Source organism: Musca domestica, unplaced genomic scaffold, assembly GCF_030504385.1.
Source record: "Musca domestica strain aabys unplaced genomic scaffold, Musca_domestica.polishedcontigs.V.1.1 2, whole genome shotgun sequence".
Classification (NCBI taxonomy): domain Eukaryota; kingdom Metazoa; phylum Arthropoda; class Insecta; order Diptera; family Muscidae; genus Musca; species Musca domestica.
Genome location: NW_026712249.1, coordinates 27593740 through 27610760, shown reverse-complemented (window position 1 = coordinate 27610760; position 17021 = coordinate 27593740). Strand labels below are relative to the sequence as shown.

Sequence of the window (17021 nt, the reverse complement as noted above, 5' to 3'; positions counted from 1 at the left end):
ATAGCTTGCTAAAAGCTTGTTTTTTTTTTTGGGAGAAAAGAAATTTTAATTTCAATAATTGTAAATCGTTTCGATTTTGGTGGTTCACTGCGGCATATGGATAAAATTACGCGCCAACATTCAAATTAAATGAATTAAATTAAATGCCATTTTGGGGGTGGGGGCCTGCCATACATAAATGTTTCGTTAGCTGGCCCAATTTTTTCCCATTTCAGATTTGTTTTTTTTTTTTTTTTTTGGATTTGGTTGATTCACTTTTAAGTGAAAAGCATTTCACATTTGCAATGATTTTCACAAAAAAAAAAAACATGGAAGTGTAAAACACGACAAGAATTACTTAAATTTCATTTGGTAAAAATATCCACTGGGACTACTCAACTGATTGTTGTTGTAGTTTTTATTTTAGCTGGCTTTTCAATTTTTATGTTCGCTTCTGTTTTTCCTGAAATCCAAAATATTTTCCAACCATTTCAATGGTATGCAATTTCAATCTCGCATTGCTTAATTTATATTGATGGCTAGAAAATTTTTACAATTATTCAAAAACATAACAACTAAAACAACAACGCCAACAAAAGAAAGAAAGTGCTACATGGGGAGCAAAATAATTGCAGAGTTTCCAATCACCACCATCGCCAGCATCATCATCATTTATCTCACTTTACAATTTTGCAATACGAATCAAATTCATTGAATTTGTTTTTTTTTTTGGAGGAATTTTGTAAATCACATCGCACTAGTTTCTGGTGGCTGGCTGGCTGGCTGGCTGACTGACTGGCTCCCCAGATGCCTGCATTACACATGCATATATCGCCTCCCCCTCTCTCCGCCCTGTGCATAAATGAATGAATGTGGGAATGCGTTTTTGTTTTTCAAATGTGATTTTCAATAATGTGAGAATGGGGAAAACTTGTTGCAATTTAACACCTTAACACACCATTCCCGAAATTTGAAATTTGTAATACTCCACCCCCCTCCTGAAAATAGTACAGTGTACCTACAATGTACCGGACACGGAGCGTTGGATGAATGAAATTCGGCACTATTTTTTTTTATGCAAATTCCAACGATGTATAATTTTGGGCGAGTGGGTGGTTGTTTAGTTTGTTTTGATTTTGTTACAACAATAAAACGAACAACAAATAGAAACAGAGAAACAAACAACCAAAAAAAGAAAACAAATCCAACAACAATGTAAACACCATAGAACGTAAAAAACAAACAACAAAGAACAAAGTGTGAATGGAATTGAAATCGAAGAAGAAAACACAAAAAACCGTTCAACACCTCCTAAAAATACCTGTGCTACTGCAACTGTTTTTACACCTGTCTTACACCACACAACGGGATGCATGGGAAATGCCCTTCGGAAGGGAAGAGTTGCATTTCCCTAAAAAAAAACGCAACAAAACAAAAATAACACAAAAAATTGGGAGAGTAAACACAGGCACACACGTCGATTGGTTTGGTATGACTGAAATATACATTTTCGGTTTGACTCTAGAAGTTTGAATCGGAATTAGTATACCCTACATGTTACCTCAAACCAAAAAGTTTGAGGCGATAAATTTATGCATAAAAGAAGATCCCAAGACAGAGAGTCTTGATGTATAGGCGAACTGAGGGCAGGGAATCTTGATATGAGATTCATAGATGAGCCAGAAACCTAGAGGTGACGACTGGAAATTTTCATATAAAGACAAGAAATGTAGGAGCCTTAGCACAAACAAGCCCACGGATCTGAATCTCGATTTATGTACGAACTGAAATTGGAGATTCGCTATATAGATGAGATAAAAGCCCGGCATCCTGATATTTATTAACGCTTAATGCTTTGAGTCTCGATATATAGTCGGACAGAAGGCATGGGGCTTGAGATATAGGTGAGCTGAGTGCAGAGAGTCGATATATATATATGTGGATGATCTAAATTCAAGGAAACTCGATGTAGAAGCTGGCTGTGGACGAGGTGTCTCGATATAGGGGCGAGTTTAGACTCGATTTAGTCGACCTAAAAACAAGGAGTCTCAATTCAGATGAGAATAGTATATCCGATGTGGACAAGTTGAAACAACGAGTCTCCCTCTCTCTCTCTCTCTGACGTGCTGATGCAGTTAGTCTCTATTTAGATGAAATGAAGGCAGGGTATTTCAATATAGAAAAGCTGAGGGCTGATAGTCTCGATTTAGAAGAGCTGAAGGCAGGCAGTTTCAATATATGCGACTTAAAGGGAGGCAATTTCGACATATGGGCGTATTAAATGCAGGGAGTCTCGATATGGTACTTGATATATAGACGATCTGAAAGAAAGGATCATAATACATAGACGAACTGCAGTCAGGGTGTCTAGATATATAGATGGGCTGACGACAGAGAGTTTTGATAGAAGACGGGTTAAAGGTAAGAAGTCTCCATATAGAGACGAACTGAAGGTGACGAGTCTCGATACATAGACGAGCTTAAGGTGGAGGGCCGCAATATATAGATGAATCATATCGAATCTCGATAAAGACGATCTAAAGGCAGGTAGGATGTAGAACCGCTGAAAACTGGGATTCTTGATACATTCCAGTTGCTACTGGATGTTTCCGCAGAAAAGCTGAAGGTGGCAGGGAGTCTTGATTTATAGACGATCTGATGTCAAAGAGTGAGGATATATAGACGAACTAATGTCAGGGTGTCCAGATATATAGGCTAGCTGATGAAAGAGATTTTTGATACATAGACGGGTTGAAGGTAAAAAGTCTCGATATAGACTAAAGGGGGCGATTTTATGGTTGAGTCTCGATATAACGATAACCTGAAGGCAAAGGGTGTCGATAAAGATAAGCTAAAGGTAGGGAGTATATAGACCCGCTGTAAACAGGGATTCTTGATACAGACCAGTTGGTACTGATGGTTTTCACAGAAAATCTGAAAGCAGATTGTGTAGATATGTATGAGCCGAAGGCAGGGAGTCTGCAAAGTCAAGTTGAAGGCTGGAAATACCGATATAAACGAGGTTTAGGTGTGCTGAGGACAGAAAGTCTCAATACAGACTAGCTGATGTTAGGTGTCTCAATGCAGAGTCTTATATTGAGACGAAGTGGAGGTCAAGGAGTCTTTAATGATGAGCCAGGAATTTGGAAACGAACTCTATATAACAGGGAGTCCTGTACAAAGACGAGGTGGATCCAGGGAGTCTTTGGTTGCATTGGTTTGGTTTCAGGATGCGCAGCAACAAGAGATTCGGCAAATGCTTTAATTTGAGACCTTATGTCCATTGTTTTCATACCAGCAAGAATAAAGTTGTTGAGGATAGGTGAGATCTAGAAACGAGAAAGAGGAGATAAATAGGAAAGAAAAACAAAGGTGGTGGTTGGTTTACCCATGGACGATTAAAAGGCTGGAAGAAGTTATAGATGAACTAATGGCAGGAAACCTTTAGAAACGAGGTGAGGAAACATTTAGAAACGAATCCTTGGAGACCAACTGAAGGCAGGTAGTCTTCAGAGAAAAACTGGAGTAAAAGAGTCTTAAGAGAGCCAAGGACAGGTAGTCATTAAAAATTACATTTCGCAAAGGGGGCCTCAGAAATGACCTAGTGTCAGGGTTGAGCTATAGATAGGGAATCTTCAAAGAAGAGATGCAACAGGGGGTCCCTAAAAAGAGGACTTTAAAGACAATCTGAAAGTAGGGGTCTTAACACACGATCTGATGTCAGGGACGAGCTAGAGAGAGAAAGTTTTTAGATAAGATCTGAAAAAGAAAATCTTTAAAGACGAGTTGGAGCCACGGAATCTTTTAATACAATCAGAAAGCGTGAAGTTTTTAGAAAAGGACTGGAGGCCGGTAGTTTTTGCCGACGAGTTCATGGCAGAGAGTTTATGTGGGGAACGAGCTGAAAAAGGGTGATGTTTGACTAAGGGTCTTTATAGACGAACGTATCCTTAGAGGAAAGCTATTGTCAGCGAGTTTTTAAAGATGAGCGGGAAATATGAAGTCTTTAAAAAAAAAAACGAGCTGGAGGCAGAAAGCCTGTTATGGCAGTCAGTCTATTCGATAAGCTTGAGCATAACAGCTCTACAGACGAACAGTAGAAGGCGAAGAGCGTCTAAAGAAGACGACTCTATAGATGTCAAGAAAAGCAGCGTTCTAGACAATTGGAAGAGAGGACACGAGCTGAAGTTGAGTAAGGATGATTATATAAGCTGCTGGCCAGTCTCAATAAACGACTGAAGTCCTGAGAGTCTCTAAAGACGACTGAAGTCCAGAGGGTTTTTATAGACGAGCTGAAGTCCAGGGAGTCTCTATAGACGACCTAAAGCACAGGGAGTGTCTATAGACGACCTGAAGCCCAGGGAGTCTCCATAGACGAGCTGAAGCCCAGGGAGTCTCCATAGACGACCTGAAGCCCAGGGAGTCTCCATAGAGGACCTGAAGCCCAAGGTGTCTCTATAGACGAACTGAAGTCCTAGGAGAATTTTTTCTGATGTCCACGGAGCCACTATAGATGAGCTGAAGGCCAGGGAGCCTCTATAAACGAGCTGAAGGCCAGGGATCCTCGAAAGGCGATCTGAGGGCCAGGAACTCTCTATAGACGAGCGGATGTCCAGGAAGTCTCTATGGACGAGCTGAAGGCCAGGGAGCCTCTAAGGCGATCTGAAGGCCAGGAACTCTCTACAGACGAGCTGAAGTCCTGGGAGAGTTTTTTTCTATGACATAAAAGGATAAGTTATGCAACTCAATTTCTCGCAGAAATCTAAACCTAGTTTAAAGGCCGGGGTTGTAGGAGGAAAAGGTCTCAAAAAATAGGCATCGATGGACTATCAGATAAAAAGGAATTAGGTTACACCAAAAAGGCAACAAACAACTTTATGCTGATTCCATTCTTATATTAACCTTTGATATAGTTTCCTTTCAAATCTTCTCAAAACCAAATTGTAAAAAATCGATTGACAACCCCAAGTTCTCCCTCTACCAAGTCCAAAGGGCATCCCATACACATCGTTTAGACCAACATTGCAGTGGTATTGACTTCCAGCCATTTAAAAATTCAAATTTCTCACATATCTACACACATATGTTCACCCACATTTATATGTGTGTGCGTACGTGTGCATGCTAATAAATTCATGAAACATAAACTCTGCTACAAAAAAAAAAAAAAAAACAACACAAAAATCTCATAAAATTTTATGTGATTAAATTTGGAAAAAATATGCAGTGCTCTTATTATTATGACTATTTGCCAGAGTATTTCTTTCATGTGTCGGTATTTTTTTAATACTTTGTAAATATTGCACATTCAAATGCACTCATTCACACATGCAACGTACACACACTCACTCACTCACCCACTCCCAGGGGATTTGCCCGGGGAGTTATGGACTTCTCTCAGTTGAAAAAAAAGAAAAAATGCATAAAAATATTCGAATATTAATTTGCAAGTATGAAAACTGATGTTGTTGATGATATGAATTGTTGCTGACATAGTTGGGAAGATTTTCGTTTCTCACCCGCACACACACACACTTCTGGCTGGAAGTTGCAACAAACGATCTAGCGGCCATAATGCATTGAATATTATGCCGGCACAATACCACAATTCCCGCAGAAAAAGAAAAAAACCGAAAATATGAAACTGCAAATAACATGAAAAACGCATGAATGAATGAACGAATGAATGAGGGCCTGACTGACTGGCTGACGGAACGCATTTTGAATTTTGTTTATTTTTAATATAAACATAAATATTTATGTATGAACATTGCTGTGGCTATAATACATCCAATTATATACAAATTTCATGTGGTGCATGAAATCTTTTCATTTCGGACAAGAACTTTGTGTTCCACAGTCATAAAAGTAACATAATCCGCAAAAGGAAGTATGGAAAAAAAATGAGATGAGCATAAACTACAAAGGAAATACAATAATGAAAATGGATTTTTTTTCTTTTGCTCCAGAGATTGTGGTTAAGGGGGATATAGGGTTAATTTATTTAACCCTTGGAATGCATAGTATTGAACCAGGTTCCCATAATAATTTAAGGAGACGATTGATTAGGAACAGACTATAGGAAAAAATGAGAAATGTATCTCAACACAGGAGTTAAATGTAAAAACTTTTGAGAAAGCTGAGGAACAGGCGAGGTGAAGGACAGAGAGCAAAGGCTAGGGTCTCAACAGTCAAGGTAAAGGCCAGTGAATCTTTATAGAGGAACTGAAGCCCAGAGAGTCTCAATAGACGACCTGAAGCCCAGGGAGAGTTTTTTCTGATGTCCAGGTTGACTCTATAGACGAGCTAAAGTCCTGCTAGGCTCAATATACGATTTGAAGACCTGGGAGTCTCAATATACGAGCTGAAGGCCAACTCTGCTCAATGTACGAGCTGAAGACCAGCTAGGCTCCATATACGAGCTGAAGGCCTGCTGGGCTCAATATACGTGTTGAAGTCCTGGAAGTCTCAATATACGAGCTGAAGGCAAGCTAGGCTCAATGTAAGAGCTGAAGGCCAGCTAGGCTCAATATACGAGCTGAAGGCCTGCTGGGCTCAATATACGTGTTGAAGGCCTGGAAGTCTCAATATACGAGCTGAAGGCAAGCTAGGCTCAATGTAAGAGCTGAAGGCCAGCTAGGCTCAATATACGAGCTGAAGGCCAGCTGGGCTCAATATACGAGTTGAAGGCCTGAGAGTCTCAATATACGAGCTGAAGGCCAGCTCTGCTCAATGAACGAGCTGATGACCAGCTAGGCTCCATATACGAGCTGAAGGCCTGCTGGGCTCAATATACGTGTTGAAAGCCTGGAAGTCTCAATATACGAGCTGAAGGTAAGCTAGGCGCAATATGAAGGCCAGCTAGGCTCAATATACGAGCTGGGCTCAATATACGAGCTAAAGGACAGGGGGTCTCAATAGACGAGCCGTTGGACAGGGAGTCTAAAGAGACGAGCTGATGACCAGGAAGTCTCAAGAGATGAGGTAAAGCCCAAGGCGTCTCAAGAGACGAGTTGAAGCCCAGGGAGTCTCAACAGACGAGCTCAAGCCCAGGGAGTCTTAACAGACAAGCTTAATCCCAGGATGTCTCAAGAGACGAGTTGATGTCCACGGTGTCTAAAGCGACGAGCTGATGACCAGGAAGTCTCAAGAGACGAGCTGAAGCCCAGGAAGACTCAAGATACGAGCTGAAGCCCAGGGAGACTCAAGAGAAGAGCTGAAGCCCAGGGTGTCTAAAGAGACGATGTGAAACCCAGGGAGTCTCAGGAGACGAGTTGAAGCCCAGGGACTCACAACAGACGAGCTAAAGCCCAGGTAGTCTCAAGAGACGAGTTGATGCACAGGAGACGTAATAGACGAGCTGAAGTTCAGGGAGTTTATTGACCGTCTACATACAGACCAGCGGGTCTACATATAGAACAGCGAGTGTACGTGTAGAAAAGCGACTCTACGATTCTACACATACACCAGCGAGTCTATATATAAACCGGCGAGTCTACATATAGACAAGCGAGTCTAGATAATGACTAGCGAGTCTTTATATACCAACAAATCTAGAAATAGGCTAGCGAGTCTGGATACAGACCACCGAGTCGATATATTTATCAGCGAGTCTATACATACCAACGAATCTACATATAGACCAGTGAGTCTAGATACAGACCAGCGAGTCGATATATTGATCAGCGAGTCTATATATATACCAGCGAGTCTATATATAGACCATATACAGACCTATAGACATAGACCAGCGAGTCTAGATATAAACGAGTGAGTCTAGATATAGATCAACGAGTCTAGATATAGGCAAGGTGTCTATATATAGTTCAACGAGTTTATATATAGGCAACAAGTCTGGACATAGACCTGCGGGCCTGATATTGGCCAGCGAGTCTATATATTGATAAGCGAGTATATAGGACAGTGCGTCTGATATTGACCAGCGAGTCAAGATATAGACTAGGGAGTCTATATATCGGCAAGCAAATCTTGTTATATACCAGCGAGTCTAGTTGGAGACCACTAAGTTCATACCAGCGAGTATATATATAAAAGAGACTCTGTATAGACCAGAAGCCTATATATTATCATATTGCGTTATAGAAAATTGTTTGGAATCTAGTCAGAAATTTAGTCCAAATTTTCCACCCAAAGTAGAAAATATCAAAAATCAAGCAACGATCGAAATTCACACTCACAACAAATCGAAAACAAAATTTGGCCTTTGCCAAAATCATCACTTTGCTCTTCGCTTAGTCCACCAAAATGTCTATAATTTCAACAAAACCACTTAGACTTCCCACTGGAGGCACTAAATTTATTTAAATTCATAATCTCAATAAAATATTTTCAAGGTAGGCCTCCAACATATCACAATATTTATAAATTGCCCCCAATACAAATCGTACGCATTTGTGTCAGCAGAACATTAAAATTATGCCAAAATTTGATGGCTTACTGAAGTGGTTTTGTTGAAACAAGTGTAATTTCTCACATAATTCCGATTGCAAAAAAAAAAAAAAAAAAAAAATATATAAAAAAATATCATATCACAACATCCATTAAAATCGGATCACTTGAAATTTGTATTTTTTCCTACAACAATTGCCACTCTTCTGGGCCAATTCAAAATGAAAAAACAAAAAATCAACAACTTTGGTTAAAAATTCAACAGAACCATAACAACAATGCCAAAATAATGTTTATAAACAAAATATAGAGAAATAAAAAAAATATACGAACCAAACCACAACAACAACAAAATACATTAAACATATAAAATGTAAGTAAGACAAAACGCGTGCCGAATTAATAAACAGCGGAGAGAGAATAATCAATTATTGTTGGTTGTGATCCAATGCAAACAACGTTGCCAGAAGGCAACGTCGAACAAACGAAAACCAAAAAAAAAATCAGTTTTATTTGCAATAATATTTTTTTATTTATTTTTTTTAAATAAATTATTTTGTTTTATCTCTCCATTGATCTCCACAGCGTAGCTGCTACTCTAGTCAAGTAGTAAAGGCATTATGCTAGGTTTCAGAATTTGTACACTTATGTTTGCCAGTGTTAATTGTTTTATGAGTGTGTTTGTGTGTGTGTGTTTTTTTGGCATGCTATTTTTTGAAGTGTTATTTTTTTTCGCATAAATATTACATTGTAGTACCCTTTTGGTTCATTACACATTGTTTTGTACATTTGTGTGTAAAGCAATAACAAATTTTATGATACTTCAATTTAATATCAGATTTTATGGATATTTATTGCAAACACTTGATACTTTATTTATGTTAAAATAAATATATAAATTAAAGGTTGGTGAAGGGCAAAGGTCAATACAGGTACTTAAAAAAATCAGTGGTACTCATTTATCTGACCAGTAATAAATTTTTTCATTTATTTTCCCCTTCATAACAAGAATTTTCAGAAAAAAATACAACAAATATATGAGAGATGCGAAAACAGCTTTACCGACATGGGTAAAAATTAGAGAGGAGTTGGGTTAGAGCTAGGAGAGCCAGGACAAATTGATATTGATACTTTATTTATGGTAAAATAAATATACAAATTAAAGGCTGGTAAAGGGGTAAAGGTCAATATGGATACTTAAAAAAACATTGCTACTTATTTATCTGACCAGTAATAAATTTTTACATTTATTTTCCCCTTCATAGCAAGAATATTCAGAACAAAAAAAAGTTACAAAAAATTTATAAGAGATGCTAGAACGGCTTTACCGACATGGGTGAAATTTGGAGAGGAGTTAGGTTGGAGATAAGAGAGCCAGGACAAAGGGTACGCAAGTATATAAAGAGTACTAAAAGGTACTAATAATTGAATCCATTGTATTGATTAAACCGAAAGAGGTAGATTTATGAAATTTGGAATGAAGGTCGCTATGGGGTGTAGGATAGATGCAATAAAGGGTTTTCTTTTTTTCTTTATTTTATTATATTATTATTATTATTATTATTATTATTATTATTATTATTATTATTATTATTATTATTATTACTATTATTATTATTATTATTATTATTATTATTATTATTATTATTATTATTATTATTATTATTATTATTATTATTATTATTATTACTATTATTATTATTATTATTATTATTATTATTATTATTATTATTATTATTATTATTATTATTATTATTATTATTATAATTATTATTATTATTATTTTTTTTTTTTTGAAATCCGCACTGAAAATGTTCTAAAAAGCACAACATTTGGTACCATTTGGTATTATGTGAACGGATAGAGCAACAATGTAGATATTTGGTAATATAACTTTGTTGGGGAGCTTGGGCTGATATAAAGAGGTAGTTTTTGTAATGTTTGATGAATGTAAGAACTAAACTAAATGCTACTAAATTTGGTGATTTTTTTTTTTTTAATTTGTACTAAATGTAAGAAATGTCCCAAAACGTATTTCGCATAATTTGTATATTTTTAGAATGGATGGAGCTGGAAATTAGAAATGATAACATATGGTAGTGTGTAGGGTTCAGATTTGAAGATGATTTAGGAAATATGTACTAAAAAGTTCGAAAAGTACCAAATGGTACTAAATTTAACATATAAGGAAGAGACAGAGCTGTAAATCTGAAATTTGGTATTTCGATCATTTTTTGTGAGGTGGTGTTGATATATGGATATAACGAACTAAAAGTGTACGAAATGTACAAAAAATATTTTTGGTACCATTTGACATTATGTGAACGGATAAAACTAAAATGTAGATATTTGGTATAAGCTTTTAGGTGGGAAGATTGGTATAAAGGGATGGTTTCTGAAAATTGTGCTAAGTGTAAGAACTGAACCAAAAAGTACTACATTTGGTACAATTTGGATTTGTTTGAATGGATGGAGCTGGAAATGAGAAATGTTAACATATGGATATATGTGTGTGGGCTTGAGATTTGAAAATAGTTTTAGAAATATGTACCAAAAAGTACAAAAAAATACTAAATGGTACAAAAATTGGAATATTAGGAAGTGATAGAGCCGGAAATCTCAGATTTGGTATTAGGGTTGATATATGGAGGACAATCGTAACGAAAAGTACAAAATAGTATTAAATTTGCTATTTAGGGAAGGACTGGAGCAGGAAATCAGAGATGTAGAATGAGGGTCCTTGATGTTGATGGGTAGGATTGGCACTAAACTTCTAAAATGATACCATATAGTATCATGTGACCGATAAATCTCAAAACTTGAAATTTCGTATGAGAATCGATGTTGGCAGATTTGCGAAAAAGAGGTGATTTTGGAAATGTACTACAAGTACTAAGTAGTACTATATTTGGTATAAGGGTGAAGGGAAATGGCTAGAACCCTGAAATTTGATATTTAGAAAATTGTTGGTATCTTGGGTTTAGATTTGGAGGTGGATTTTGGAGACCTGTACTATAATGGTGCGAAAAGTCTAACTAAAAGCTGAAATCCCGAAATTTGCTATTGATGTCTCTGTTGGTAACTGAAATTGAATATAGGTGGTGTTGGAAATCTGTACTATGATTGTACGAAAAGTACTAAATGGTACTAAAGATTATACTGGTTGAAGAAAAATAGCTGAAATCTGGAGGTTTGGTATTGAGGTATCTGAAATTCAGTTGTGGAGGTGGTTTTGGAAACTTGTACTGTAATTGTACGAAAAGTACTAAACAGTAAAATATTTGGCACAATTTCGTACCGGGTGAACAGATAATGCTTGACGACTGAAATATGGAATTAGGGTCACTGTTCCTGTGTAGCCTGGACTTATGGAAGTGATTTGGAAATTTGTACGAAAAGTACTGAATGCTACTATATTCGTATTGGTTGAAGGGAGAGAGATAAAATTCTAAAATTTGATATTTAGCTAACTGATGGTATCTGCGCTTGGGAATTGGGGGTGGTTTGGATATGCGTCCTCAATTTGTACAAAAAGTACTAAACGGTAATAAATATGGTATAGGGTAAAGAGATAGGGCTGGAATCCACAAATCTGATATTGAATTGAGGTGGTTTTGAAAATGTTTACTACAATTGTATGAAAAGTGCTAATTAGTATTAAATTGGGTGGAAGGATAGAACTGAAATTCCGTAATTTGATATTGAGGTCTCTGTTGATATCTGGGATTGAGATATGGAGGTGGTTTTGGAAATGTACGAAAAGTACTTAATGGTTCTAAAATTGGTATTGAGTGAAGTAAAAGAGGTGAAATCCTGAAAATTAAAACTGATGTCACTTGCGACGTCTGTGGTTAAGATATGAAGGTGGTTATGGAAAAATGTACTACAATTGTACGAAAAGTACAAAATGGTGCCAAGTTTGGTATTGAGTGAAGGAAAAGAGGTGAAATCCTGAAAATTAAAATTGATGTCACTATTGGCGTCTGTGGTTAAGATATGGAGGTGGTTATGGAAAAGTGTGATTCAATTGTACGAAAAGTACAAAATGGTACTAAATTTGGTATTGGGTGAAAGGATATTACTGTAATCCTTAAATTTGATATTATTGATATCTGGAATTGAGATGTGTAGGTGGATTCCACCTACACACATGGATTCCACTGTCGGTGTCTGCGGTTAAAATATCGAGGCGAGGAAAGTTTATACTCAGGTTACTGTTTGTTTCTAGATTTACATAAGAAGACGTTGAAATAGTTTCGAACAGAAAAAATAGATGTGTTCATTGTGCAATGGTTTTTCTAATATCCTACTCGGTAAACTTCAAAATTAAAGTTTTTGAAGATAAATATTTACATTTATTTAAAAGGTAAATATTTACCTCTTCTTTTTTCCGAAAATGGAAAAATTTTAATAACTCATAAAACCTTGAAATTCTTAAAATTTGGTACGATGTATGAAGTTTGTCAAATTGAGCATTTTGAGTACTAAAAATGCCTAACAGGAACTGTTAGAAGGAATCTAAAATTTTAAATTGGATTTTTTACCGACAACGCAGCTGACATCAGTTAGTAAGTAATAAATAATAATTAATATTAAATATTTAGTATAATATATTAATCAATATTATATATATGTTTAAATATTTAATATTAAATATTCAATTTTATATAACAAATATGTAATATTAATTCATAAAAAAAAATATCAAATTCAGAAACGTTGTGAATATAGCATAAAAACATCAAATATTTAACATTGTCAAGGATGCCATATTTTTTTCTTCTCCCTCCCCTCCCCCATTTTTCATGTTCATAAGTATTTACAAATACTTATGATAAAAAACAACAAGCCAACACTGTTCTATAAAAAAAACTATTCAATACAAAAATATAAATACAACTGATTGGCAAAAAAAACTTGTTCCTGCTGATTCCTCTGATGGCAGTTAAATGTCAGGAAATTCATAGATTTTTTTACTCATTTTATTTACAAAATATTTACATTTCTGCTACTGGCAGTTTAATTTTCAATTTATATATATTAATATGTAAGTATAATATGTAGTTTTTTTTTCGTGCTGTCTAGCAGCAGCAAATTATTATTTACATGGAATATTGAAAAGTGTTTTTTACACTCAAGTTTTTTTTTTCTTGGCTGTAATCAAAATAATGAAAGTTTTTCATAAACATGAAATAATTTTGAAAAATAAAAAAAATAAAAAAAAACTCCATTGAAATGAGCATTCCAGGGAAGAAGTGCTGGCTGCCTGGCATTGAAGTGGTTGTAGTGGAATTCCAGTATCATTTTCAATGGCTTGTTGTCTGTTTTTGTATATGTTTATATGTGTGTGTTTCTCTTATGATTGCTTGTTTTCTTTATTCCTTCTTTTTTTTTTTTTTTTGGTATTCATTTCATATCAAATGATGGCACTTGTTAAGACGAGACTTGCACAATATGAAATTTGTTGGAGGTGAAAGATAAATGAAGTTCTCTTAATTTGTTTTCAATTTTTTTGTTGATTTGCTTCTTCGAGATTTGTTTGTTTGCTGGTGTTTAATAAAGATATCTATTTTTTTTTTCTTGAAGTGATTGAAATTACTTAAAAGTGTAGACATATCTGTGATTGAATATTTGTGGTTGTTGTTGTCTTTTTTTAATAAGAGATAAGACATTTGATTTAAAATGAAGTAATATCTGTGGTGAATTTTGGGTATCTCAAATACATTCTTTTTTAAATGGAAAATCTTTAGTTTTTTTTCTTTTCTTGGAACTGACCTTTAGAAATACTAAAAAGAAAGGTGGCGTGTGTCATATCTTACGTAAAAAGAGAGCCTAAATACACAAATTTTATTGACACAAAAAAAGGAAAATATCATAAAAATGTATGGCATGTGGCTCTTGTTTGAGGAGGGATTAAAATTTCAAACTTAAAGAATTTTCAAGTCATTTAAACAATTGAAAAAATCACTGAGTTTTTTTTTTATCAATTTATCAAAAAAAAAAAATTATCAATAAAAAAAACAAGTTAAAAAGCTGTAAGTTTGGCCGGGCCGAACTATGAATAACCTCCACCATTAGAAGGAATTTGGAAATTTTCAAAAAATAAAATCCGTTAAAAATTCTGTTAAAATCTTAAAAATACCGAATTAGCCCTTATATTGGGTTTTATACGACGTGGACCTACATTGTTGTCATAAGCCATTACCATTTTCAAATTCGAAAAAATAAACGGTGAATAATGTAGCTAAAATCATGAAAACACCGTAAATAGGGAGGTACCGTTACATCGGAGCTATACGAAGACCTGGACTTGCATAGACAATCTTTTGTTATATCCTGTAGCATCCATTACGAACTTCAAATACAACATCTCCAACAATTTCGGTGAGTATTGTACCTAAAATCGTAAAAGTACCGAATATAGGGAGGAAGTTATATGTGGGGCCTATCATAGGCTGTAGTATCCCTTTGGAACTTCAAGTGCTACATTTGAAACAATTCCGGCGAATAGTGTCGCTAAAATCATCAAAATATCGAATATCGGGAGGTATCGTTTTATGGGTGCTATACACGGACGTGGACCTGCACAGTCAATTTTCTGTCTTATGCTGTACTATCCCTTTGGAACTTCAAATATAAAATCTGTAACAATTCCGATGAATAATGTCGCTAAAATCATCAAAATATCGAATATCTGGAGGTACCGTTATATGGGGGCTATACGAAAACGTGGACCTGCAAAGACAATTTTCTATCTTAAGCTGTAGTATTCCTTTGGAACTTCAAATGCCAAATTTGAAACAATTCCGGCGAATAGTGTCGCTAAAATCATCAAAATCAGAAAAAAAAAGTTATTCGTGATGGAATTAAAGCGTGATAGTGCGATTATTTTATATTTGCCTGGAAAACCACGAGGGGCTATCGTTAGAGCACTCCAGCATTTAAATGTGAATAAATCTTTTGTGTCTCGTACCATCGCTCCTTACCGTGATACTGGTAGCGTAGCCTGATGAAGCTGAAAATGTGCACCTCCGGTTGGCCACCAGAACTCAAATGCCGGCCATGGTGATAGTGTTGGCCGCCATAACAGACGATGCTCGCTCTCCTCTCGCATTAATCGACAGTGGCATCAGAATAAATGCCGAATATTATCGCGAAAATATTCTGGAGGGTGTATTAAAGCCTTGGGCACGCAAAGATTTTGGCCGCAGACCCTGGACATTCCAACAGGACTCAGCACCATTGCACTCAGCACGCGCCACCCAAGAATAGTTACAAAATAAGGTTCCTCGCTTCATTTCCATCGCACAATGGCTATCAAAATCTCTCGTTAGCCAATCTGTTGGACTATTGTGTCTGGAGTATTTTGGAAAGCGAGGTTGACACTTAAAAATACCAAAGAGTCAATTAGCTCCAGCAAGCGCTTTGCCACGAATGGACCAAAATACCGCAGAGCAACATTCGGGTAGCGTGTGATGGTTTCATTGGCCGTTTGAAGGCCATAATTCGTGGCAAAGGTGACCAATTCAAACAAATCTAAACTTATTCTAAAATTTGATGCTATTTTCGACCGTTTTTGCTTTTATTCAATTAAATTTAAAAAATATGGTGTTTGACTTTGTTGTAATTTTTTTATCTCACCCTGTATAAAATTCTTCGTAAGGGTACCGTTTTAAGTTTCTTGAAATTTCAGGTTCTCTGGGAATTCGAATTAGTTTTCTTGAAATAGAAATAAAAAAAAACAATTATCGATGTCAAAAATTGTAATGATAGATATAAATTTTGGGTTCATCAGTACCTATGAATTTCAGATATGTTGAAGGCTCTAAGCGTATTTACAAACCCAAATGCCTGCAATTCAATACAGGGTTGCCCATATTCGACGGACCCATGACTCTTTGGGCCCATTCCAATCGACGAGGCTTGTCCGCAGGCAACATTCTTTGCGTCAATTGAATTTTGTACGGGAACAAATGCAAATCAATGCGAATAATCCGTTGTAAAGTGGACCGAGCCATACCCAACTGCTGAGAACGGCGTTTTTGGGATGTTCTTGGGGACCTCTCAACACTGGCTCGTACGGCAGCGATATTCTCGGCCGATCGCCTTGGTCGACTTTTATATGACCTCTTCGGATTAGAAAGAGCCTTACCAATCGAAAATTTTTCGTATAAACGCTTAATGGTGTTCTTAGAAGGCGCACTTCTCACATTTTTCAATGTTTTAAAAGCACGTTGAGTTTTCACAATTGACTTTTTCTGTTGAATGTAAATTTCAACTATTTCAGAGCTCGCGTGGCGTGTATTGGTTCATGATAAAAATATGCTTGGACTGACGCTTCAAACGCGGTATGTCATTAAGCGATGTGACATCTCTGTTATGGCGTTGCCAGATGGGTCCGTCGAATATGGACAACCCTGTATTTCTTCATAAAGAGCTTGTATCGCAACATTCCCATTGCAGTTAGAAGGACCACGTAAGGACTAGACCATACCAATTAAATATTTGATAATCGCAGAGGTTTCAACACATCCTCCTACACAATTTCGTGGCCTAAAATTTTAAGTAATTGTGTCATGAGATGTCTTTGATGTCAATAGCCTTATGTGATATACATATAACAGACTCTGCAT

The 17021-nt window shown here is 36.1% G+C and overlaps 1 protein-coding gene across 2 annotated transcripts in view; it reads right to left on the bottom strand.

Annotated features, from left to right (window-relative positions):
- The window catches only part of LOC101891688 (protein folded gastrulation), a 164681-nt gene that overhangs the window by 22392 nt on the left and 125268 nt on the right, over positions 1-17021 (bottom strand). The gene's annotated exons all lie outside the window — the stretch shown is intronic.